General features: G+C 37.4%; 1 pseudogene; it reads left to right on the top strand.

Moving 5' to 3' along the window:
* Nucleotides 1-6,191: 6,191 nt before the first annotated feature.
* Nucleotides 6,192-24,969, top strand: part of LOC135195671 (alpha-mannosidase 2C1-like) — a 28,132-nt pseudogene continuing 9,354 nt past the window's right edge.

The raw sequence follows: 24,969 nt of genomic DNA, 5'->3' as shown, positions 1-24,969 counted from the left end.
AAAAGAATTTTAATAACATTTAAGTACTACAATTATGTGGGACTAGGTACTTGACAAGTTTTAACTGGTAACCGGAAGGAGACATCTCATAAATCGGGTAAGTGAATCTGACCATGAAGATAAATTCGTGCTTACTAAGGTATTTCCGTGTTTCTCATAACCGATATTGCAACCAAAATTTGAACCTAGTGGTAATTACTAGGGAAAGAGAAGTGAATGATTTTTAGTCTCTTAAATGTTTAGTATTTTATTTCCAGGCCGACCTTTTTTTTTAACTATTAGGGAAGAAATTAATAGGTTAGATTAAAGTATACTTAGGTAATCAATTAAATGTTTGTTTTGAGCACTGAATTTGGTGTTCCGCCGTAGTTTATGAATACTGACTTTATCGGTGGAACATAATGGTTTTGGTCAAACATAGCATAGTTTCAAACATTTATTTCACTGGTGCAGGGCTGTAGCTACATAAAACCAAACAAATGAAACCACATCAGTTTTCATGTATGATTATATGGTTAGTGATTGGACATAATTGCGTAGCAACATTTTCTAGTATTTTTAAAATCCGAGCTTAGACTCACTGATCAGATGTTCTGCAAATGTCAGTCGTAAGTAATCAAATAGGCGGATTTTTATTTTTTTTTAAATCTTGACCTCATATGAGTGCCGTCTTTAGTACTAACCCCATATGAATGCCAAATTGTAAACAAAAGACAGTGAATGTCTTGGTAACAGTAATTTATGACAGATTTTAGTATGATATTCGTACAAAGTATATTAAGGAGTCTCCAATATCGAGTATTGGAATTAAAGTTAAATATCACGAAAGTAAATTCAAATATTGGTTATTGGTTGAAAGGACTGATAGTATCAAATTTAATCTTTGAACGTAGGTGTATCAAGTATTGAATTTAAAAGTCCAAAGTAACTATGTAATTTATAGGCCAAACGTAACAAAACTTCAACTTACACTGTATTCTAGAGCTTGCTTGTTTTCAAGATGGCCGAACGAACAACACAGATTGCAATAACTTTACTGCTACCTATGGTAGGAACGACTGTAATTTAGATCGATGTCACTTTCACTTGATCGACGAAAATTTTCTGCTCTTAACGGCTGTGGACGAACTGACAGTAAGCGTGAATCTTTGTGGATTCTTGCCAGGATTCTTTTCTTCACTTCGGGGCCCGTCTGGACGATTGGTGACCCAGCTCATTGGCTGCATTATCCCCCTGATTTATTTTCGTGGGGGGCGGACGGTAGGGGGGCGACTTTTATCGGACCACATTCTGTCCCACAGACAGACCCCCCCTTTCTTTGTCTATTTATAGATGACAATTGTTTGCATTCAAGGGAGGCGTGTTTGATAATGGTTTCCGATACACTCGAGACCGATACATTTGTATAAAATTTCCGTAACTGCTACTTAATAACGATAAGAAAAAGAAAATAGTGTTCCGTGCGAATAGCGAATGTCTACTTGTATACATTTAAGTTCGCGCTGTATCTATTCGTGTAGTTTCAAACGTTCACGATATCTAGAACACTGGAAACCCAAATGATACATCATCGCTTGCAAGATAAAAAGGAAATACTCAGAATTACTACTTAAATAAATAAAAAAAAATTATCTCATGATACTGTGGTCAGCATAATTCGAAACCCGAGGGAACAAGAGATAAGTTAGGGCACTAACATATTAAGTGACGAGTGATAAGGAGACAGAACAATCGAATAGCTCGGGCTGAATGCCTCTTGTTTAACAAAACCCTTGATAAGATTTGAACCGAAAAGACTCGTCATCAAACTGCTGTGTTGGCAGACTTTGCACTTCAGCTTGGTAGATGTTTTGGCTTCTTGTTGTCATTGAAGTTAATGAAGGTTGTCCGGTTGAGTGATAGGATGAACCAGGAGATGAAAGGGTGAAAGTTATAATGAAGTAAATGGGTAAAATATACAATAATTGAATAATTGAATAAATTGTGCAATTCTGAATATGCTTGTCAAATGGGGAAATGGAATATGAAATTTTAGCCTAGGTCACCTGTGAAGTCATTCATGCTGAAATGAAAATTTAAAGAAAAAAGGTTTGAAAGGTGCAACAGGAGGAAAACATTGCAGTTGCACCCTGAAACAATTGTTAAGAGAGGGTGGAAAGTGAGATGGAAGAAAGAGAATATAAAAGGAAGATAGAAAAGGGAATGAAAGCGGTAGCAGCAGGGGGACGAAGGGACTCCTCAAAGCACTTAAATAATGCCTACAGTGCACCGAGTGAGATACACTGGCGGCACTAACACCTACGGGGTAAAATAGGGAAATGGCAGAAAGAAAATGTTATTGAAGACTAATAGTAAAACTGACAGTTACTAAGAAAATGAGAAAATGATCGAAATTCAATTAAAAACTGCGACATCGGAAAGGTTCGCGTATCCGGTAGAATCATGGTCTAAGATACACTTACACCATCGTTAGAATTACACTTTGGGAATTTCCTGCCTCTCCCGTGTTCCCTGTAACAATTTTTCTTCGTTTGAAGAAAAGTCTCTCTTCTCAAATAAGCCAGTCACATCACGTTACGAGAACATTTTCTATGTTATAAAAACATTATCTATATATCATATGTATAACCAGTGCTGTCAACTAATACAGAATTTCATTTAGTAAATTTTGTTATCGTATGTGTACATACGAAAACGTTAATGGTATTTAAGAATGATAATGATATTCAAAATATCCCACAAACCAATGTTAACGCCAGGTACGCACGAAGAAATAACGATAGCAATCACACACAAAAAAAGCTCCCTCACCGTAACTGTCTCCGTTATTGCCAAACACAATATATACATTAATGAAACCAATTCCAGTCAAGGATGCAGAGATTCACATTGTTTTTAAATTTACAGTTAGGTGATGCCTTTAAACAATATGGCAGGGATAAATGCATAACAAATTTGTTAATATTTCAAAATTATTGAAAATTATCCTTCACCATAAATGTAAATATTTGTAAACAACCAATGTAAATTTGATTTATTTGTTCATTTTTTGGAAATTAAAATAACAAAAAGTTCAAATCAAAGGAAAAAAATTCTATCTTCTAGAGTCTAGCGTCCGCAATTTCCAGGGGAGGCGTGAGCCCTAGAGAAAAATGTAACATTCTCTAATTATATTCGTTATTCTCTTAGTAAGAATGAGGAACTAATAACTTTAGTTTCCTATAGCCTACTACTTTGGTTAGACTCGTTGGACTTACCATGTTTCGTGCTTATTTACCTTCCTCCCTATCCCTCGAATCTCTCTCTCTCTCTCTCTCTCTCTCTCTCTCTCTCTCTCTCTTTAAATCTGGGGTGTGGTGGGAATGACCAACTCGTATAGCGGGGCGCGGTAATACAAGGGTTGAGAACCATTGCTCTAAACCAACCACAAGATTACACTTTTACCCTGTACAGTAGACACAGGCCAAAAGGAAGACTCCATCAACAATATGAAGATCTTTATACGCCAAACGTTTTGATTGCGACCTTCTTTACTTCAACCAGAACTTTATTCCAAGGCTCAGTTAATCAATAATAAAACTGTAAAATGTAAAATTCACTGTAATGTTTATTACATTAGAAAGCGTATGGAACATATTTTCGTAAAAAAAAATACTCTCATACCTTGTTTTTATTAAACATTTTCCATAGTTCCACTTCCCTTTAATATAGACAGTTGTCTTATTCTGATTTAAATATTTGTATCTAGCCATCTGGATCACGTGCGAGCGCGCACACATACACATATACATATATATCCTGTAACTATATAACAACTGCATTTCTGTCCTCCTTAGACTTAAACTGGATTTCAAATAGTAGGATATTCAGAACTCTATCCTTATTTACGTCTGCAATATTAAATAGCATAGTTTCTATATAGTAATTAGCTGCCATTTGTACTTGGCGATAGAAAGAGAAGACATCAGGTATCGTTCTTGTTATTTGACCATATGAACACAACCATTCTACTCCAGTCTGAGAAATCTAACTCTTCATTGTTGACTTTGTTGCATACATCTGAATATCAGGTTATGTTCGTTATGGTTACTAATTTTCCCAAATTATTTTTCAATTTAGCAGTGGAAAGGAATTTTCAACTTTTGGTCAACAATCTGGAAGTAGAGTTTTAGACAGCAGTTTATTTGTTGGTCTTATTACATAATTATGGTTTCCAGTTGTTTAGAAAGAAGGAAATATCTCGTCCTCATGAGGCTCCAACAGGAGCGAAGTCCAAATCCCTTCAGCAAATCTTCAGTACCGGAGTAAGCCAAATTTGCCAAAGCCTTGTAGTAGACATTCATTATACCTAACTATCCTCTTGCTAATTGCTAATTTACGAAAAATGACCTGACACGCCATCTCGTAGGATGGATAACATAAAAATTCCAAAGGAATCAATCCTCTTGATAGTTCCCTTCATTGTGGAACTGAAACTAAGCAGAGCAGGAGGTGAACACCCCCGGGCTCTGTGAGAGCTCAGCTCGAAGTCCAAATGGAAAATAAGCAGGGGAAATTTTTGTGATTGTAGAAATAAAATTGAAAACAGCCACAGCCACAAGGAAATTAGGACGAGCTGAGAATTTCTGCAAACTCTAAAAATACCTCGACAGTATCCTTGCGTCAACTACTACTGGGCCGAATCTTACTCTACGTCCGAAGGGCTTCTCTTTAGACCACTGTTTCGGCGTGATGAAAAGATGATGAACCTTCCTTTTCAGTGAAAGAGAGCGCCTCGCTCGCCCAAGCGAAACTTCGCACACTCAGTAAAGAAATTATTTAACCCTCTCTTGATTTCATTGCACACTTGTCTGATGTGCAATTAATTCATGATGCAAAGAAAGGTAAAAATGGTAGTTTGAAAGACAAGTATATAATATTTCCCACAGAGGTTAGTTAAAATTGTCAGTTACTAAATTGCCTACATCGGTATATCTTGACAATTCCTGTAACAGTGGCATCGTGCAATTAGCTGATTGGAGAGAGTAACGAGTTACTGTATATTACCAAGTTTTGACCAAGCTATTTTACATGGAATACTTTAAACATTGGCCAACTTCGTCTGAAGTTGTAGTTTTGCCTTTTGATACAGCTGATGGTGTGGTTTGCGTTAGGCCAACACGGCTTCTTTCTTAATTGTGCGTCAATTGACCATTCTCACTGCAAATAGGAAATGGAAGTTCTTAGCTATACTTTCTTAACATTTTGATAACCAAGAAGAGTCGCACTTGACCAAAGGCAGACAATATAGGGCTCGGGTCAGTGTCATAATTACAAGGAACAATAAAGGGACGTAATTTTAGTCTTCATTTTATTTGAACAAAGGTACTCAACATGGCTTCCCCCCTATTGCGTTTTACTTGACGGTTTTACTGCTATAATTTATAACTACCATATTATGTACGTGACTGGTCACTCATGTTTCGTAACAACCAACCAACATTCTCTGATCTTGGATACTGAATGCCACATTCTCTGCACTTCGCCTGTTCTTATTTGGATTTTTTTCTCTTTAAATTGATTTAAAAATAACTAAAATGCAATATTTACATTATCCAATATTTACATTATTTCAACAATTAAAAAGTTGAACACAAGCATTTGTTCGTAACAATTTTCTTAAAATTTTCTCCCTACAAAATTAACACAAATCATCTCACATAATTTAATCTCCGCCTAAGAAAACAAAGTTTCATTTTCAGTCAGCTTCTGCATACGGCTTATCCATATGCAATACACAAATTATAAATAAGGAGAACTGCAGTGTTCCTGTCTTTTTTTAGATTTAGCTTTAATGTCTAACATTAATAATTTGATCCTTTCCTTACCTTCTACAGAACATAAAACCTCAAATTTACCCCTGAACTATTTAGGTTAAATTTCCTGTGGGAGGACTGAAAGATTTCACCTGTATCCATTTATCTAGTTATATCTAAGTCTCCATATATCATTTTTATGCACTTCTGTTTTCGTATGCCCACGTATATGCATTTCAATCAGTGGGAACTATGATATTGTACGCACATTGTATATGATAAAAATAATCAACAAATCTAATCGAGAGCCGCCACGTTTGGACCCAAGAACAATAGGGCGACATTTCCCGTATCTCTGTAATTGCAGAAAAGATATTTACTGTCTGCTGTTTATCCTTATTGGGAAAGTAAACAGTCAGTCAATGGGCCCCACCTCCAGTATTATAAATACCGTGGTGACTGACATTCATGTCACTTGTCATCTGACATTTCTCAGAAGCTGAACAAAGGGACTGGAGTTGGAACGCGTTTGGAAGAGGTCTGTTGGTTTCAGTGTTTTTATGGGTGGTTGTGTAAAATTAGCGAAAGCGATTTTATTTTGTCATATAAAGAAAGAGTTCTGCAGGCTGGCGTTAGCGTTAGCGAAAGGTTCTCTTTTAACTACTGTAGCCTGCAACTTGCAGGAATTAATGGTCCAGCTGATTATTGCAGGAGTGCAAATAGTGGTTTTGCCTCATGTATGATACCCGGATACTGTCTCAGCGCTTATTGTCAGCTGAGCTATAGAAGTTTTCATCACCATCATCCTCGATTATTTTTGGTGGTTACTCGTTTCGACCCTCATTTTTTTTTATTTAAAATTCCCAATGTGCAACGTACATTATTTTGTAATTACAATATTGCATTTAGGAAATATCACATGACAATACTTTTCAAATTGTTTTCATATACATCACTTCATAATCGCCTCAAGAGGTTTTTCAATTGTACAAATGTGCAGCGTGCAATAATGTCATTATTACCCACCATACATGATAACAGACTAACCGACCCTAAGTGGTAGAGGGAATCTACAAGACAAATTTTTTCTTGAAACCTTATAAAGCTTCCTTTTACATGTAAAGTACTTCGCAAAACCCATGTATCATAATTGAGTTTCCTCTATAGGTATGTACTACATCATCAAATCAAACAACGACAACTTTTTCATTTAACCCACCTACATTACATACAAGTAACCTGTCAATAAAACTAGTGCACTATTTTAATCTAGTTAAGAATTACAATATAAAGTAAACTTTAAAATCTTCATAGAATTATCGGGATTCACGCAACAAATGTCATGCAATACGATTCGAAAATACAATGAAATACACCCAATTTAATTACAGAAATAAGATGTGCAATTTAAATAGCTCCACTGCAGTTATAACAAAAATCAGAACCTTCAGTTTGTGACTTGACGCCAAAATCCTAGGCATATATTTGTATATAAATTCCCCCTCCAAAGGTCTTATAGAAGGAACATTGATGCATTTTCAAATCAGTGCCCATTCTCGTGGAGGGTCATCACTCTCAGTGCTTGGTTTTGAAGACAGTTTGCGGTAGTAATAAGTTTCCTTCCATGTAACATAAGGAAATTCTTTTGCCTGTACATTTTCCTTAATACTTCAGTAACAATCGGATAAAAACCGGTGCCACATAAAGGTGCGTCCACACGGTCGAACAATGTCCGGCGGACAAACATTGTTACCAATTCCGCCGGTCATTGCAGTGGTATACAACCTCTTCTGGTACCTCATTTTGTTGTCAGATCTACTTCCATCGTTTCAGCACTTATGACATCATCCTGCTTCGCCTACGATATGGTAACTATGTTTGTCTGTCGGACATTGTTCGACAGTGTGGACGCACCTTAAGACGCATCGTCTATAGCCCGTAACAGTAACAGACAATTAAATCTAAGTTTAAAATAATAATTACACACTCAAACCGATTCCATTCAAAACATCCTTTACAACAATGCAGCTAAAGGAGGCTAGAATTTTAAAGCACACATCAAATATACACAATCCTCATTCACGTTTACGTAAACACAAAGTAGCCCTTTTTATTGGATTGTGCTGCTCGGGACAGTTCCACCGGATCCAGTTTTCCGAGTAAGAAGGGTTTGTAGCAGGATTTGTGTTGGTAGCCCTAACGAGAAGGTTAGATAGGGCCTTGATCATGCTTCTGAAATAAAGAACCTTATATATTAACAATATAAGGTCAGCAAGTTAATTCCTTGAACCTTGACCGGTCACGATAATAAAAGCAAAGAATTAAAATTTACCTCAGTCAATAAATTAAGAGCAAGTACATTTCCACTTAATTATGAGGATTATAAACATACCCGAACCTTTCGAAGATTTATCTATAAGGCGATTTAGAGACAAATTTTCCCAATATCTTCCTATAAGATGTCGACTGTTAGATTTTATGTACAGCCATCTATAGGGATGATTCCATCTCTGGCGGGCCCTTGTGCGTTTTCTAAATAAATTACTTCTTACATTTTTATACAATTGTCTTTTAGTGTTTTCTCGTCAGTACTGTAGCTCCTGCAGAACAGGAGAGTCTTTAGTTCTTTTTTGACATTTACATTCTTCTTGTATGATCTTCAATTCAGGGGGTATTTTGTTGTATAGTCTTGGTGGCCAATGTATGTTGGTTCAGCGTATTTTAGTGCTTTAAACACTGTAAGAAGTATTTTGCATTCTACTCTTGCTTTTACTGGACCGCGTATAGTGACACACAAGGGGAATCAAGGACACTTCATTTCAAGTAACAGACACAACTGCTCGTAGGGATGACTGCATGATCGCTTGGCAGACTTTTAATTGCATTGTAGAAACAGACACTGTGCATAGAGAAAATATGTATTTTGTTTAAATACATCATTTTATCACATCGATTAAAGAATCCTTTTATTCAGGACCGTCTTAGCATGTCAATGCAACATTAATAAGTAAGTTGATGTTATGAGAGGATAAGCAAGAATGAAGAAATTCCCGGACCTAAACTTCACAAAGTACAGAAGAAAGAGAAGCATATAAAATAATTAGTTGTAAAACAGGCGTCGTCCGTATAGGACGACGATCTTCATTTCAGAAAGAAGACCAAGGCCCCGCCGGTTGACCATTCTCGTCAGGGCTACCAACACAAATCCTGCCACAAACCCTTCTTGCTCGGGAAGATTGACTCTGTAAAACCGTCCTGAACTGTATACATAACCCCTACAATGTCCCGAAGATACATCTATCAATCTTACAAATTTATTGTTGGGGATAACGTATGTGCAATGTATCATACTTTTGCTAAAATTAAAAAAAAATCCACTTCACTCTTTTTGGAAAATTGACAATCTCCTCATCCTCAGCGCACTTATGGTAGTTCCTGGCACACCAAATCAAAGCTGTTACAAAAGCTAATGCCAAAAAAAGTAATTATACTATGAAAACCCAACATCCATTCCAAAGGCCAGTCCTGAATATTAATCCAGGTACCATACCTATAATTGTAGCTTTGTCTTTGAGTCTCGCACCTGTTGCTGAGTTACTTTGGAACAAACTGGCTGTTACCGAACTGATTGTTGACACAATTGCATAAGAACCGTCTATAAATCATTGTACGTTCATGTCTGTGTGATTGGGAAAACTAATGCCTATTATATTGTTACTTTCTTCAATTGCCCCTTTAAAAAGTTTCTTGAAAAATACAGAAGAGCAACAAAGACTTATGATAGCCTTGCCCTCACCAACCTTATGACTGGAAAAGGACTGCTTAGACAGCCATTAATAATTACACAATGAACACATTGCCAATATAATGATTTATTAAGTTCAATTCTGCCGGAATACCAAGGTTAGTTAATACCTCATAGTAGACAAAACCAATATGCTCCATATCAACTGCTTTCGACCAATCGAGACTCAAAATGGCAACATATACTTTATTTTCATCAAAATAAAACATGGCATCTCGTATAGTATACTTTTACATTGAATAATCGAGCTCCCTTTAGCTGCACAATATTGCTCAGGGAAAATTATATCGTCTGATATACTCGCAAACGCGATTCTTAAAACTTTTGCAAAAATGTTGTGATCCATATTTAACAACGTTATCGGTCCCCATTTTTCTTTTTTTTTATATTCATGACACAATATGCAATAGTTTGCAATTACAATATAACTTGAGAATTCTCTTCGAGCGGCGTTTCCCAAATTTTCACATACATTACTTGAAGCCCGTCTTAAATGTTTTTCTTTTATTTCACTAATGTTCTCCAGGCAACATTTGCATTATACTAATTGGCATGTTGTCTGTAATTTGGAATGACACGCAATACTTAATCATCAACATTTAGAATGCTTTTGTAATATACACCTTAGGAGAGAGATTCATTTTTAACTCTTATTTCTCAATTAGCAGCTTTTTCCGAAGAGTCCATTTATGTTTTAGGATCTTGAATAAAAGGTGGCTACTTATTCTGCCGTCTCCCATTCCATACTGTTAATAGAAAATCAACAATAAGAATTACAGCACAATTATAATCGTTATTTGTATTACAAATAAAATGAAAAAAAAGAATGACATGAAGAAAACTATTACTTCTCAAGTTACATAATGTAATCAAGGCTGTTTTTAAAAAGTTAAACACTCGATAAATCTGATCATGAGACCAGAAAATAAACTCATTACCTCTCTACATCCACGAAGTGCACATGCGTCTGTCTCTTTGATATTTAGGGCTTTTGATTTAGAGTTAGAAGGTAGAACGTCATGTAAATAACGTTTATCCTTGGAGACAAACGAGTGACTTACGAATTTACAGACAGATTCTTTCCCAGTTATGTCATGGGGAAGCCTCCTCGACTGGAGGCTTCATATTAGGAGCTAATTCGTTATATAGTAATTTAGTAGATATCACTGGAAGATGTAACTGCTTATGTACAAGCCTTAAAAATTCTATGAACGTTAGAGTAAAAACACGGTGTGGTTATTGCAGTGTTATTTACAACACCACAATTAATAAAGAAGGATAACCTTTTACAGCAAAAATATCGAGTTAACCACTCTAGTCAGCGCTATACTGCATATTGAAAGCAGTTTTACAAAATATTGAATATGCTTTAATATAAACTCATTTAGACCAATACCACCATTTCATTTACGCAGGCAAATTGTATATTTTTTCAGATATTTACCATCCCACATAAACTAGTAGATGGCATTAATGTGACCAAAATATGCCTTAGGAGGAAGAATGCGAACTATAAACTACACCTTGATAAAACTAAACTTTCTGAAATGTTACAAATCTAGGCTTTGGGATATTAACTGCCTTTTGCACTTGTTCATTTATATATATCCAATTTTCTTCAAATACTTTTCCAAAGTTATGCTGATGGAATATCCTAAGATCCTTACTTGTTTCATTGACAGTATCCATGAAATTGGCCAGCCACTTCGGTCAGACCATAAACCACGAACAGATTTCGTTTTGCTTAGCAATGCTTCGTTGAATTTTCGAATTTACAATTTCCAGACACTTTGTTAAAGCGTTTTCTGATGTAATGAATATAACGTCGTTTGCAAAAACTGTTATTTTAATTTTCGCCTTATTGGTAAGATCAAGAGCTTGCGCCTCACTTTCTTAATGAATGGCTCTGTTATAAAAATTCAGAACAGAACCCATGGCCAAAGGGCTTCCTGTCGTTATGACAGATCTTTGAACTTCAGGTTTCGGGGTAAAATATTTAAAACTAACAACTGCTCTGTAATGTTTAAAGAGTCTCTCCGTTATTTTGACACGACCCTCGATAAAGAAACCCCCTTAGGGGGTTATTGCCGTAGGTGCATCACGCGGTGTACTGTATAGGCATTACTTAAAGTTCTTCGCAGCGTCCCTTCGGCCCTTAGCTGTAACCCCAGTTGTTCCTTTTACGGTACCTCCTTCCATATTCTCTTTCTCCCATGTGACTTTCCACCCTCTCCTTATACTAGATGCATAGTGTAACTGTGAGGTTTTCCTCCTGTTCCACCTTTCAAAACTTTTACTGTCAATTTCCGTTTCAGCGCTGAATGACCTCATAGGTCCCAGTGCTTGGCTTATGGTCTAATTTCTATATTCAGTTCAATAGTAAATCCGTATTTACTTTTATCAAAGGCCTAAGACTAGTCTAGACTGAGCAAGGCTGCCTTTGATTTCTAATGATTGACATAATGAATCAAATCCCTAATAAAGTTATTACAATAAACAACTGGCTTATGATAACCAAGAAAGAATTGAAGTTTGGAGATCACCCTCTCAATCATCAAGTAAAGCCTGTTCTCTAAGTAATGTCCTCGTGAAGATTTTGTGATCAGTATTTAATAAAGTAATAGGTCACCATTGGTTCCTCTAATTTTGACAGGTCTTCTGTCTTGGGAATTAATCTGATCGCGCAAATTCTGGGGTATTGATAGCTCATAATGTGTTTTTTTTTTCAATACTTCTGTATAGTCTTTATGGTATCCCAGAAGATAAGATGAAATTCAATGGAAAGACCATCTCCACCCGGAGTTTTGTTTTCGTTCAATGATGAGATGGCTTCCTTCACTTCATCACGATTCACTTCTTGGGCGAGAATTTTCATATCCTGCCATTTAATACATTGTGAATCTTCCCCAGAAAGTAATTCATGTCCCTCTGTCTACATTCCGGCTTCTTAAAGAGACTGCTTGAGTAATTAACAATAGAGGAACACAAATCATTTTGAGTCTCAAGTGTCTTTCCGTTCTCTAATGTTAGTTTGTTCAAAGATGAGATTGGTTTTATTTTCCCTTCCTGATAAATAAGACGACACTTTCTCTCCTTTATTCTTTATTCATTTGATACCCCTTATCTCGAATTTTTACTCCTTCCATTATCTCATTCCTTATACTTTCAATTTTACCTTTTTAAGGATTGAATGCTTAGGTATTCGTCCCTATATAGTGGATACAATCATGTTTTAGATAAAGTCCTCTCCAAGGAGGTTAGGTTTTCTCAGCCGCACCAGTAATAGATTTATAAGACCGTTTTCTACATTTCTGAGCCTTTTGGATAATGCTATCAACCACTTTTGACATCCCAAGTTAACAAATTTCAAACTGACTTGTATTGCATTTCAAATATTGTCAAAAAGTACTGAAAAGACCCTTGATTCCATCATATTTAATACAACTGTGATTTAGTTTCCAATAACCAGAACCCTTGTGATATTTATGCCCCACAGTTATTTTCCATAACTACTATAAAGTGGTCTGAAAATGAGAGAGGTGTCCAAAAGAGTTCGTAAGTAGATCCTGTCAATGCGAGATCCAATGTTTTCCCTTACAAAAGTGTATTTAGGTAATCCTTTTCGAAAGTAATAAGTATCCTTCAAACGTAAATGTCTGATTAAAGATAATATCGTTTTTGCTAGTATACGATAACTGTGATGACTACTACAGTCTGTTTGTAACAACGCAGTTGGAGCCTCCGCCAGAAGTAACGATGTCTATCCCATGCACCTTCATACAAAAGGGTAAAGTCTGCGAAAAGAAATCCTCCCCAACCTTAACATTATTCCCACCAGAGTGAGAGTCAATATTCACAATGATGAATTCAGAGTTGTTGTAACGTAGCTGTATACCAATACGTCCTTCCACATCTGTTTTATGGTTAATCTCACTATTTTTCCGTGTAGTTTATAGTATTAATAATATAATATACCACCTTTTGATAACTGTGGGATTGAATATTACTTCAAACCTATTAAGAATATTCAGCAAGGAAATACACAATTTCAAATTGTGTTCCTGCAAAAGAAGTTCGTCGGTTTTTTGGTAGCTTAACATTGCTCGTAATTTCGCTACAGTTAAGGACATTATGGCTCTTATATGAGATTATCACGCAGTTTCTTCCCCAGTGGTTGCTGATTTCCTCCCTTAACCAGCTTCAATTTACCGTCTTCTTCAGGTTTCAAATTCCATTTCCCTTAATCTGAATTTTATTCAATTCTATCAGTATCTTTGTGCTAATCAACATATTCCTTAATATTTCACTATTCATGTAAACAGTGTTAGGGTCATGGGCCGAAGCGCAAGTTGCTATTATATTTTTCTTAGTAACTTTTGATTGCAGTAGAGAGATCGGATTCCTACAACAGTGTCTTTGAATATAATCTCTCAGAAAGTAGTGTGTATGAGAGAGAGAGAGAGAGAGAGAGAGAGAGAGAGAGAGAGAGAGAGAGAGAGAGAGAGAGAGAGAGAGAGAGATTTAGTTTTAAAAAGTTCATCATCTCCCACAGGAAAACGCACCAAGCATTTCACGAGCGTTCAGGGTCCCGATTCAACCGACCAAGCCGCCATGTCTGACCCAGGCGTGCAGGCCAGCATCCACAAGAACCTGAAGACGACTCTCCCGCGACTCTACAACTACTTCCAGGCCTCTCGTTTCCAGGAGGTCAACCTCATCGGGCGTCTCTATTCGGACACCGCTCCAGTCAGTGAGTAGTGGCATGAAGACTTTGAAAACACGTGTTTTGAGGGTTTGCTGTCCTCCTCTTCCTGCGAGTAGTGCTTGTAGTATCACTAAGGGGATAGTGCCGTCAGTGCACTCCACACGGTGCATTGTAGGCATTACTTTAGGTTAGTGATTATCAATCAGGGTGGGCGCGAGCCATAGTGAAAATTTTTTAATTCTCTTGTTATTTTCTTTATTCTCTTTATAAGTGAGGAACTGACATTCAGAAGTTTATGAAAAAATGCAAAAAATATCGTCTTGTAACGTTAGTTTCCAATACTTTACGTACTGCTCTAGTTGGACTCGTTCGGATACTAAGTATGTTCAGATCCATGTAGTATCTTTGGGAGGCTGCATTTTCCACGTTCGTTGCTCTCAAGACCAAATACAGAAACAGGTTGAATGTTGAAGGGGACTTACGCTGTGCATTCTCTCTCTGGCATTCAACCGTGCATTCAAGATCTAGTGGCCAAGAAGCAGTGTCAAGTCTCTCTCTCTCTCTCTCTCTCTCTCTCTCTCTCTTATCTTTTGTTCTCTAACTCTGGGAGGGAATTTTACTTACAGATACAAGGCGGGGGGAGAGGGGGCGTGGAGGGAAGGACCACCGCTTCGAGGGGGCGTGATAATGAAAAGGTTGAGAACCACTGCTTTAGTTCTTAGCAGGGTCCCTTCATTACTTTTGCTTTACCTCCTTTCATATTCTCTTTCTTCCATCTTACTTTCCCGGCCTCTCCTAACACTGGATTCACAGTGCAACTGCGAAATTTTGATCCTGTTAACCTTTCAAACCTTTCCACTGTCAATGACCGTTTCAGCGCTGAATGTATATTTGATTCTATTCTCACATCACCACTGCTATCAGTCATGCTGCCCCTACCCCCCTACTTGCAACTCCTCCTCTTCGTACCACAAATACGTTATTTTATTACTAATTCTACAAATATACAATTATCATTATTTTAATCAGAATAGAGAGAGATTTGTCCACTATTATTATTATTATTATTATTATTATTATTATTATTATTATTATTATTATTATTATTATTATTATTATTATTATTATTATTATTATTATATGTGGCTACAATTTTCAGCCATAACCTTGTAAGGTCTTTGATATAATTAGGTCAATAAAAAGAGTTCTCAAAACGTTCTAACTCAAGAAAGATTTCAATGGAAGAGTGTTCCATATCATAAACATATGTAATCTATTATTATTATTATAAATAAATAAGTAGTAGACCCTTTTCTGTATATGTGGTGTTGAAGGTGATAGCTGCTGCATCAGTGGCATTCAGTTTGTATAAAGTTTTCTCTATTTTTCTAATAATTAAAATTTCGATGTTACTGCATTATGCCAGTAACACGCCGATATTTATCATACCTGGAGTGGAAAGCAGGTTGCAAAATTGGAAAGTTTATTTCCTATGAACACAGTATAGTAATAACCGGATAGTGAAATCGGGAGTTCACTCCCCATTGAGTTGTCCTTCAGGAGACAGTCGTCTCCAGACCACGTTCCACTCGGGCTCCGCTGAAGCTAAACATGGTCACGCCATGAGACTGGCATTTGTTAATTAAGTTATTGGGGATAGGAAAGATTGATCTTATATTTTTTGCGGGGACAGGGGAGGAAGATGGGGTTAGAGGGAACAGGTTAGAGATAAAGGGGTGAAATTGAAGGAAATTAGAAGTAAAATAGAGGGGCAGACCCCTTGCTATGTCATTTAATGTAAAGGATGTAAGAGTGCGAGGACGCACGGTCATGATATATATGGCTATGAGTGATTTTTATTTTATATTTTGTTTACTTTCATTTGTTTTTCTTTTTATTACTTTATTTATTTTATTTTTATTTTATTTTTTTTATGATCGTGGGAGGTGATTGTGAGGTGATCCCAGTGGTTATGATTGCCTATTTCATCGGTTGGTGTCGTACATCGATTATCGCTGTTAGCTTAAGCTGAAGAACGTTATTGAACACTTAGTTCTCTGTAGTCTAACTCCTGTAGATTGGTTCTGGGTGAACTCCTTTTATCTTAGGAGCCATTCTTGGCCAATTCCTGAGGTCCCAACTTTCCTCATTAGTGAGTTCCCTGCTCCTGTCCATGGTATTGCCATCTATTGCTGCCAGTCTTGTCACACGCCCTATTTGCCAGCCTGCAGATTCTACAATTGAAGCTCTCTATGCTTGCCCTTTCATGCAGTTCCTTCATCGTGTTGTTGTATGGGGCTTCCTTGTATGCTCCTCTGATATTCTTATTTTGCAGGGCTTGCATCTTAAGCATGGTCCTGCATGCTGGGGCTTGGATGGGATACTCAAGCTGTGGCCTAGTCAACCTATTGTACAGCATCATATAGTTTTTGTAGAGACAGCACTGAACCTTTTGATCCTTTTGGATGTGTTCTCTGCTCTTCTTAAGCAGTTCATTATGTGCTGTTTCAGGCCAGTCCTGCTGAATGTGACTCCCAGTATCTTGTTGCTGTTTCTGAATGGGATCACTCTGTCGTCCATTGCTACATCTGCTGGTTCGACTGCCGATTTCTCGCTGGTAGATCTTCTGACACTCGTTGACCTTTATATCTCAGGCTGTTCTCAAGGCCAGCATATTTTTACTCCTTTTGTTAGGATATGTTATTGTTTGAGCATGGTCATCTACGAAAATAATCTGGTGGCAGCAGCTGAGGGGCCAGGGACATCTATTGTGTAGAAATTGTACAGAATTGGGGCCAGCACACTTCCTTGTGGTACTCCACTGAGGAGTGGAAACTCTGGCCCGGTCAATTCCATTCTAATTTGCAGCTTTCCTGTTATCCAGGAAGCTGCACAGGAGTCTCAGTATAATGTTGGCTAAGGTTGTTCCCACTAATTTGTTTAAGATCCTTGTGCCAGACCTAGTCAAAGGTTTTTGCAATGTCTCTAGAGACCATGTTGCATCCATGGCCTCAGTTTGTGACGCAGCTTTGCTCTCGTATAGCACTGATGGAGCCAGTTTGGTTTCCCTTCCCCTGGTGAACCCATATTGGTTGTTCTTGGTGAGGCCATTGTCCTGAAGGAATCATACAAGCCATTTTTAATCACTGCTTCTACAATTTTCCCAGGAAGTTCCAGGAGGGTTATTGGTCTGTAGTTTCTCACCTGCCTGGAGTCCTTCCCTGGTTTGCTTATGAGTCTTATCACACCTGCCTTGTACAGGTCAGGATAGTATATCCCATGCTTAACGTCTCATTCGTTATTTCCATGAGAATATCCAGCATGACATCTGGGAGGTGATGCATTATTTCTTTACTAGTATTTGACTTTTCTTTTTCGGGGCTTTCCTTTTCTTCCATTTCGGAGGATGGTTTTGATTTAACTTAGTTCCACCGTAAATGTCATGGGATTGTTAGGGTCTACCCTGCTTGTCTACTCTGGGATAGGGTATGATGTCCTTTCTTCTCTGCTGTAGTGCCTCTTCTGCTACACTCTCCTGCTCTCTGTCATAGTTCCTTTTTTCTTCTTCCGTTATTCGCAAAGTGTTACTTCAGTGTTCCCTGAAGGCTACTTTTTTTCGCTTCGTCTCCATAGTTTTCTGTTGTTTTCTAATAAGTACGGAGCACGCACTCCTCCCTTCCCTAGTAAGCAATTGATGCTGTGCCAGAATTTAGCTGGCTTACCAGAAAGCTCGTTGGCTGTTTTGACAATCTCTTCCCAGCGTCTGTCACGCGGGTGTTTTATTTTTCATTTGTTATTTATTTATTTATGTTGGAAATTCCAAGCCTTAGTGGAAGGAGCTAAAATTAAAGACTGAAAGAAAAATGGATACACAATTTCTGCCTCCCGCGAAAAATCCTACAGTTACGTCCCGTGTGTATTTGAGGGGGGGGGGGGTGGTATTATTGTCGGCGCACGTCACGCAGTGCACAGTAGGAATTACGAAAGGTTCTTTGCAGTGCCCCCTAGCTACAACCTCTTTTATTCCTTTTATTGTACCTCCATTCATATCTTTCTTCTAACATTTATTTCAAAGTGCAACTGCCTTTTTCCCCTGTTACACCTTTCAAACCTACCCACTCTCGATTTCCTTTCCAGCGGTCAGTGACCTCACAGGTCGCAGTGTTTGGCCTTTGGCCTAAACTCTATATTTTAATTTCATTCCTACAACTACATTAACTTTAATCAAGCACAGGAATAAGGAGATTAACGTAAGCGTTGATGTATTCATAACCGTAGATTGTGTGCGTTGTATATGTTCTCGGAATTAAGACAAAAACATATTTAGTTTTTATATTCAGAAATGAGCTTCCATTTCGCACCAAATGAAACGGACTCTTCTGTCCCGTGACATCATTTTCCTTCAATTCTGAAAGCATTCAGTTACGAACGAATCCATTTGCGAAAAGGAGATAAAGGATGTGACAGCGTTAGTAGAAGGAAATGCCACCGAGAAAAATTTTGCTCAAAGTAATTACATTACCAAGTTCATTTTTATTTTCTTCATATTGAATGATTATTGACTTACTAAAAACAAATATTTCGGATCGCATACCTCCTGTGGGGGGTAGAAAATCCACCACAACCGAAAGTTCTGTTCTCACCAAGGTCTACTTTCTTATCTCTCCCAAAATCCAACACTGGCTTCCAGTCACGAGACCCACTTTTTACGGAATCATTATAAAAAAAGTCATGCCAAAAAATAACAAAAAAAAAAAAAACAAGTAACGATCCTAGGAGGTAACTGCTTGGCATTTCTCCTCAAACAACACAGATTTCCGTTTCATGAATTAGATATCTAATGCAGTTTTCGCGTTCTACAGTTAAATTTTCCATTGGTGTTTATAGAAAAGCAACTGTTCCCAAAGCAGGGTAAATAAAGGCGATCAGCTTATCGCTCTTTCAGACAAGTGCAATATTATCCTAGGTCCAAAAACTTAAATAATTTTTTTTTTCAATGACTGTTGGTTCACAGAACTAATTTATTGCACACAAAAAAACTGACAAGTGTAAGATGCCTGCCTGATGAACCGAAAAGAATAATCGTATAATTTATAATTCAATGCTGCTTCTCTTTCAAAACCCTAGCCCTCTCCCACTGGGCACTTCCTGGCGGTGTGGGGGCGTGGCAGGAGTGGACCTTTGACGAGATTATAAAACAGGAATTCACACCGACATCTATTGGAGAGCAGTTTGGGCCTACATGGACCACTCACTGGTTCAAGGTAATAAAGATCATATTTGTTTTATTTCACTATGAAAAAGTAAGATTGCACATACAGATACTGCACCTTACAAATACTTTTTTCAAAGCAAACTTCTTGAAATTTCAACATCAGTAGTTTTAGATGTGGGGCATGTTTGATCTTATATTAAATATATAAGGTTTTTAGTTCAACTGATCCTTATAAATATAGCCATAAGAACAATTTAGTGAGTAAAACGAATGAGACTATGGGTTTCGTAAGAAAGGATAAAAAAGCTTCACTGTCGTGACAATTCAGATTGACCTTCCACGCAAACTTCCCTAACCAGAGCCTCCTGTTATTCAGGTCGAATACGAGATTCCCGATTCCTGGGCTGGCCAGGAGGTGAGGTTCAGATGGGCATCTGGAAGCGAAGCGTCTGTCTGGACTCCAGATGGAAAATTACTTCAGGTAGGGTAATGTTTTTTAATGTCGTAGAGACATTGTCATGGTCGCTCTAACGAGTTCGTTCCTGTAGGAAAATTCATGACGGACTACTTTTACCAAATAGGCACTTTAAGAAATTCCAAAGCATCCTGGAAGGTAAAATTGATCAAACCCTATACAGTTTTTAAAGTATTGATGCTATTGCATAAATCTATTTATTTACACAAATAGCTCTTGACTGGCATTTTGTTCCACTAGCAAAAATTCAGTGTTTAAATATTTATCACAAGCTTAAGGGTTTTTTCTTGACGGATGGCAGAACCTTGGGATTTATATCTCGATTTTTATTCTGTAACACTACTCCGGGAAATTTTACTGCTTTACATTTTTCCTTGACTTGGCTGACTATAGATTGAGGTATTTGGTCTTACACTTGGAACTTTTTATTAACTAAGATAATGTATTTGATGAATGACAGTTCTGACCATTTGCTTTATTTCCATTCCTCTATTTCGATTCCTCTAGGGATTATCGACAGGCACAGGCCACCAGATGCGTCCTGACTACACCCTAACCAAGAGCTACGAAGGAGGGGCAGGCCCCGCTGTCCTTTACATAGAGATGGCAGCAAACAGACTCTTCGGTGCCGGAGAGGAAGACGACATCGGTAGGTGTCGCGAGTGTGATGTTGCGTTTGTTCATGAACCCAGTCAGTCAGTCGATCAAACAATAAAGCTGTACGAAAAACCCTTTGCTGCTGCTGCTGTTTTGACTGAGCTTGTTTTGCACAGGCAATTCATTGTTTACTTTCTTGGTGACAATTTTTCATCTGCATTCGTGTCTCACAGTATTAAACATTTTATGATTTTTTTGAAGTGAGTGTAACGATGCCCATATACCAAAGTTATAGAAATTTAGAGCTTAACAGACGAACGTAGATTTAATGTTGTCGACAATTCGCACAGTAACAAAATTGAGTTATATATTTAAAAAACAGAAATAACAGCATAGATAGTTATATTTTCATTGGGTCTGATAAACCTAAAGAGAAATTTACAATAATGCTAAAACACTGTTCATACATTTTTCATCATCGTGAAATCAAAGACAAGGTCGCCAGCTACAAAAAACATTGAACACTATTCTTTATCTTTGTAACAGCACCTCCAAATCCAAACAAATACTACACATTAACGAGGGCCGAGATTGCTTCTGTTGACACGCAGGTAAGAAAAGCGTAGTTCCTGTACCAGAAATACCAGAAAAAAATAAACAAAATATGGACGCTAGTTTATTAGCTAATTTTGTACAGAAATATCAAAACAGTTTGATAGAATACTGTGACGCAAACGTAGTAAACCGGCAATGTCTTCTAGTATATAAATGAAAAGGTTGACATTTTTGATGTGCACAAAATTGCGAGAACGCACGCACACGTAAATACATTTATCAATATATATTCTGAATATGTCGATAGGTCTACAAACTAACCAGGGACTTGGAAGTGTTGCATCAAATTGCCGAAACACTCATTGACCTCAATGACCAGCGAGGTTACCAGGCTATGTACACCGCCAATCAGATGGTCAACAACATCATAGCTGGCAAAGACAGGTGAGAACTTAGGCTAGATAAAGACCTTTGATCCATGAGGTTGCAGTCCATTTCTTGTGACGGGATTGTTTACATGAATTCTTCTTCCTCCTCTTCCATTATGAGTAGAATGTAAAGGGAAAGGAAGCAGCAGCAAAAGAAGAAGAAGAAGAAGGGCTAGGAAAAGGAAAACTTTAAGAAAATATAATGGTGAATAATAGGTATCGAAATTCACTTCATAATGGTAGTCTTATGGTTCATGAAATTCTTGTCCATGTTTATTTATGACCGACATTCCTCTTTAATTACTAATCTAGCTTTGAAGGAGAATTCTTAAAAGGTGGTATATCTTTCACTTGATACACTAACATATATGTTACTGATATTCTGCTGTTACCAAAGAATACTGTGAAACTAAACTAAACACATTTTGAATCTAGTCTCTGATTATATTGAAATGAGAATATTGTTAAACTTTAGTCTTAATACATTATGATAAATTCATTCGGCAATAAAAGAATTGCATACATACAAAGAAGTCGTGGAACTTGTAAAGGGAGCCGATTCCCTTTAATGAAACCCATTGATAGTTTTTCATAACTGAGACTTGGTAGTCTATCCAAAATACTATAAAAATTTATCAAATCCTAGGTAATTACCGTTCTTGTCTTTGCTTGCTAGGATCAATTATTTTATCGAGTGAAATCCGCCTTCACAGAAAAAAAGTTCTTGGGATTCTATTTCCAAGCTTTTGTTACATGTTTTATTCTTCAGAACACTTTTATTTTTCAACTAAACACATATCAGAATCAAAGTTTAAGTATTGTATAATCTTCCTTCTTCGTTATCTTCCTCTGTTAACGGCAAAATTTTCTTCTCAGCGATGCAAGTGCCCTGGCCGATGCCTATTTCAAGAAGGTCAATGGGGAAAGGGTTCATAAATTAGCAGCCATCGGCAACTGTCACATTGACTCAGCCTGGCTGTGGCCATATTCGGAGACCAAGAGGAAAGTCGGAAGGAGCTTTTCATCCCAGATCAAGCTCATGGAGGATTACCCTGATTATATTTTCGTGCCTCACAGGTATGGGTCGGACGGCCGATTGCTGGTACACAGCCTGATTCTGCTGTCATTGGTTTTCAGTGTCATAAAGTTAATGAGACGATAAACAAGATGCACAATGTGGTGTTACTTACTTGTTGAATATATAGTTCACTATAGAGTAATTAAAACTTGAAAGTATATAGCGTTAGTTATTTCTGTATAAATACACTAAGATTGCATTTATAATCACTGTCATTAGTTTCAAGGAGCTGGAAAAAACCTGAAGTAACCCATTTTGTATATATATATATATATATATATATATATATATATATATAATATATATATATAATAATAAACTATAATGGTGTATCTTTACAGATATTAATTCGCTCACTGCAGATTTTTCGTTTCACAGCTCTTTAAGGTTTGACATAGTGTTGCTGGAATCACCCATTTCTCCTTGACAATCATTTCTAGGCCCAGCAGTGGCAGTGGTGTAAGGAATACTACCCAGAGCTGTATGAACGCATCAAGGCGAAGGTTGTTGAGGGGAAGTTCCTCCCAGTAGGGTCGGCATGGGTCGAGATGGATGGAAATATCCCCAGTGGAGAGTCCTTCATCAGACAGTTCCTACATGGGCAAAGGTTCTACCAAAAGGAGCTTGGTTTTACGTGCAAGGAGTTCTGGTTGCCAGATACTTTTGGATACTCTGCTCAGATTCCAGCTTTGATGAAGGTCAGTTAATTCATCTAACTCTGTAATCACGCCGTATATGAAAACTTACGAATAGGGAATTAGGTGATAATATTAAACACATGCAGGCCAATAAAAGTGGTCAAGGTATTATTTTATAGAAAATTAAGCACTTATTATTGTATTTTTTGCTGGGATTCTTGCTTGAAATTTTGACTTCATGTAATAAACACCTGAACCTCTTGAGTTTCAGAAAAGCAGCATGAATGAAAATAATAACGGATACTTTTCTCCCTCCCCTGACACACCACATGAAACAGCACATGGACCTCTCAAGATTCCTCACTCAGAAAATGAGTTGGAATCTCGTCAACAAATTCCCTCACCATAACTTCACTTGGGAAGGAATTGATGGAAGTACAGTCCTGGCCCACTTCCCTCCTGGTGACTCTTACACAATGAACCTCAAGTAAGCTTTCTCGTACACACTCTCTCTCCCGTCTTCCACTTTGTTTCACTCAAAAGTCATTTTCAAGAGTATGCCTCATTAACACCAAAGTGCAATAGAGTCGTTTTCCCTTTTGCCATTTTGGAGGTAGTAACTACCCAAAATAGCCCAAAATTACTGCAAATAATATTACACGTAACCTTCCACTCTTCAAGTGTCGACGAAGTGGTCAAGACCGAGACAAACCTTCAAGACAAAGGAAGAGTTGGAACTTCAGCCTTCTTGTTTGGCTACGGGGATGGAGGAGGAGGTCCCACTCAGGACATGCTGGAACGTGCTGCCAGGATCAAGGATTCGGATGGATGTCCAAAGTAACGTCATGTGATTTTTTAAAATTATTTATTCTCCAACGCACTGGCTGGAGACGCGATTTCCTGTAAGAGATCACTGGCATTTATAAGTAACTTAACTTTCTCACAGAAGTGCATTGAAAGTTAATAATATTAACTTGATCGTTCATATGAAATTAAAATAATTATTGTTTGGGGCCGGAAATTTTTATTCCTTCAACTAGGACGATAGGAATAAACAAGATATTCAGAATAATTTAATCTGGCTTATAAAATTTTTTCTGAATCACTTCTGTCTGAATTAGCTCTTTCCTTCATTTATCTCTTACCTTTTAGCCATCACGTTTGGATCAGCTGATGATATTAAGGTGTCCATTCTATTGGCATACGTAAAATAATCATAAATTCCTCGTTTGCAATTGGCTGGTAAATGAATATACGCATTTTACTTTTAAGAAATAGCAGCTGTTCATTCATACAGATAAAATCGAAAGGATAATCCATTAGATAACACAGCATGAGCCGGTCTTTTTGAGACAGCTGGTCATGCTGTTTTAATTAAGCATTATAGCTACTTTTACTAGCAAGTCACCTACACTAATGCCTACTTGAATAGTAGTAATAGTAAGAATGTATCTTTGCAGCGGCTCGTAAAACAGGCGAAGGCCTTGCTGACAATTTGCTTCCGTTCTCCAGGTTTGACATAACAACCCCCGACGTCCTCTTCACAGAGCTGGAGAAAGATCAACACAACATGTGCCGTTGGGTGGGAGAGCTCTTCCTGGAGTTGCATAATGGAACTTACACCTCACAGGTGAAAACTAAATCATTCTTTGTTATTCTGAATGGTATGTGTGTGTGT

Source organism: Macrobrachium nipponense, chromosome 16 (assembly GCF_015104395.2).
Source record: "Macrobrachium nipponense isolate FS-2020 chromosome 16, ASM1510439v2, whole genome shotgun sequence".
Lineage (NCBI taxonomy): Eukaryota > Metazoa > Arthropoda > Malacostraca > Decapoda > Palaemonidae > Macrobrachium > Macrobrachium nipponense.
Note: the sequence above shows the minus strand (reverse complement) of the source record. Positions and strands in the feature narration are given on the sequence as shown.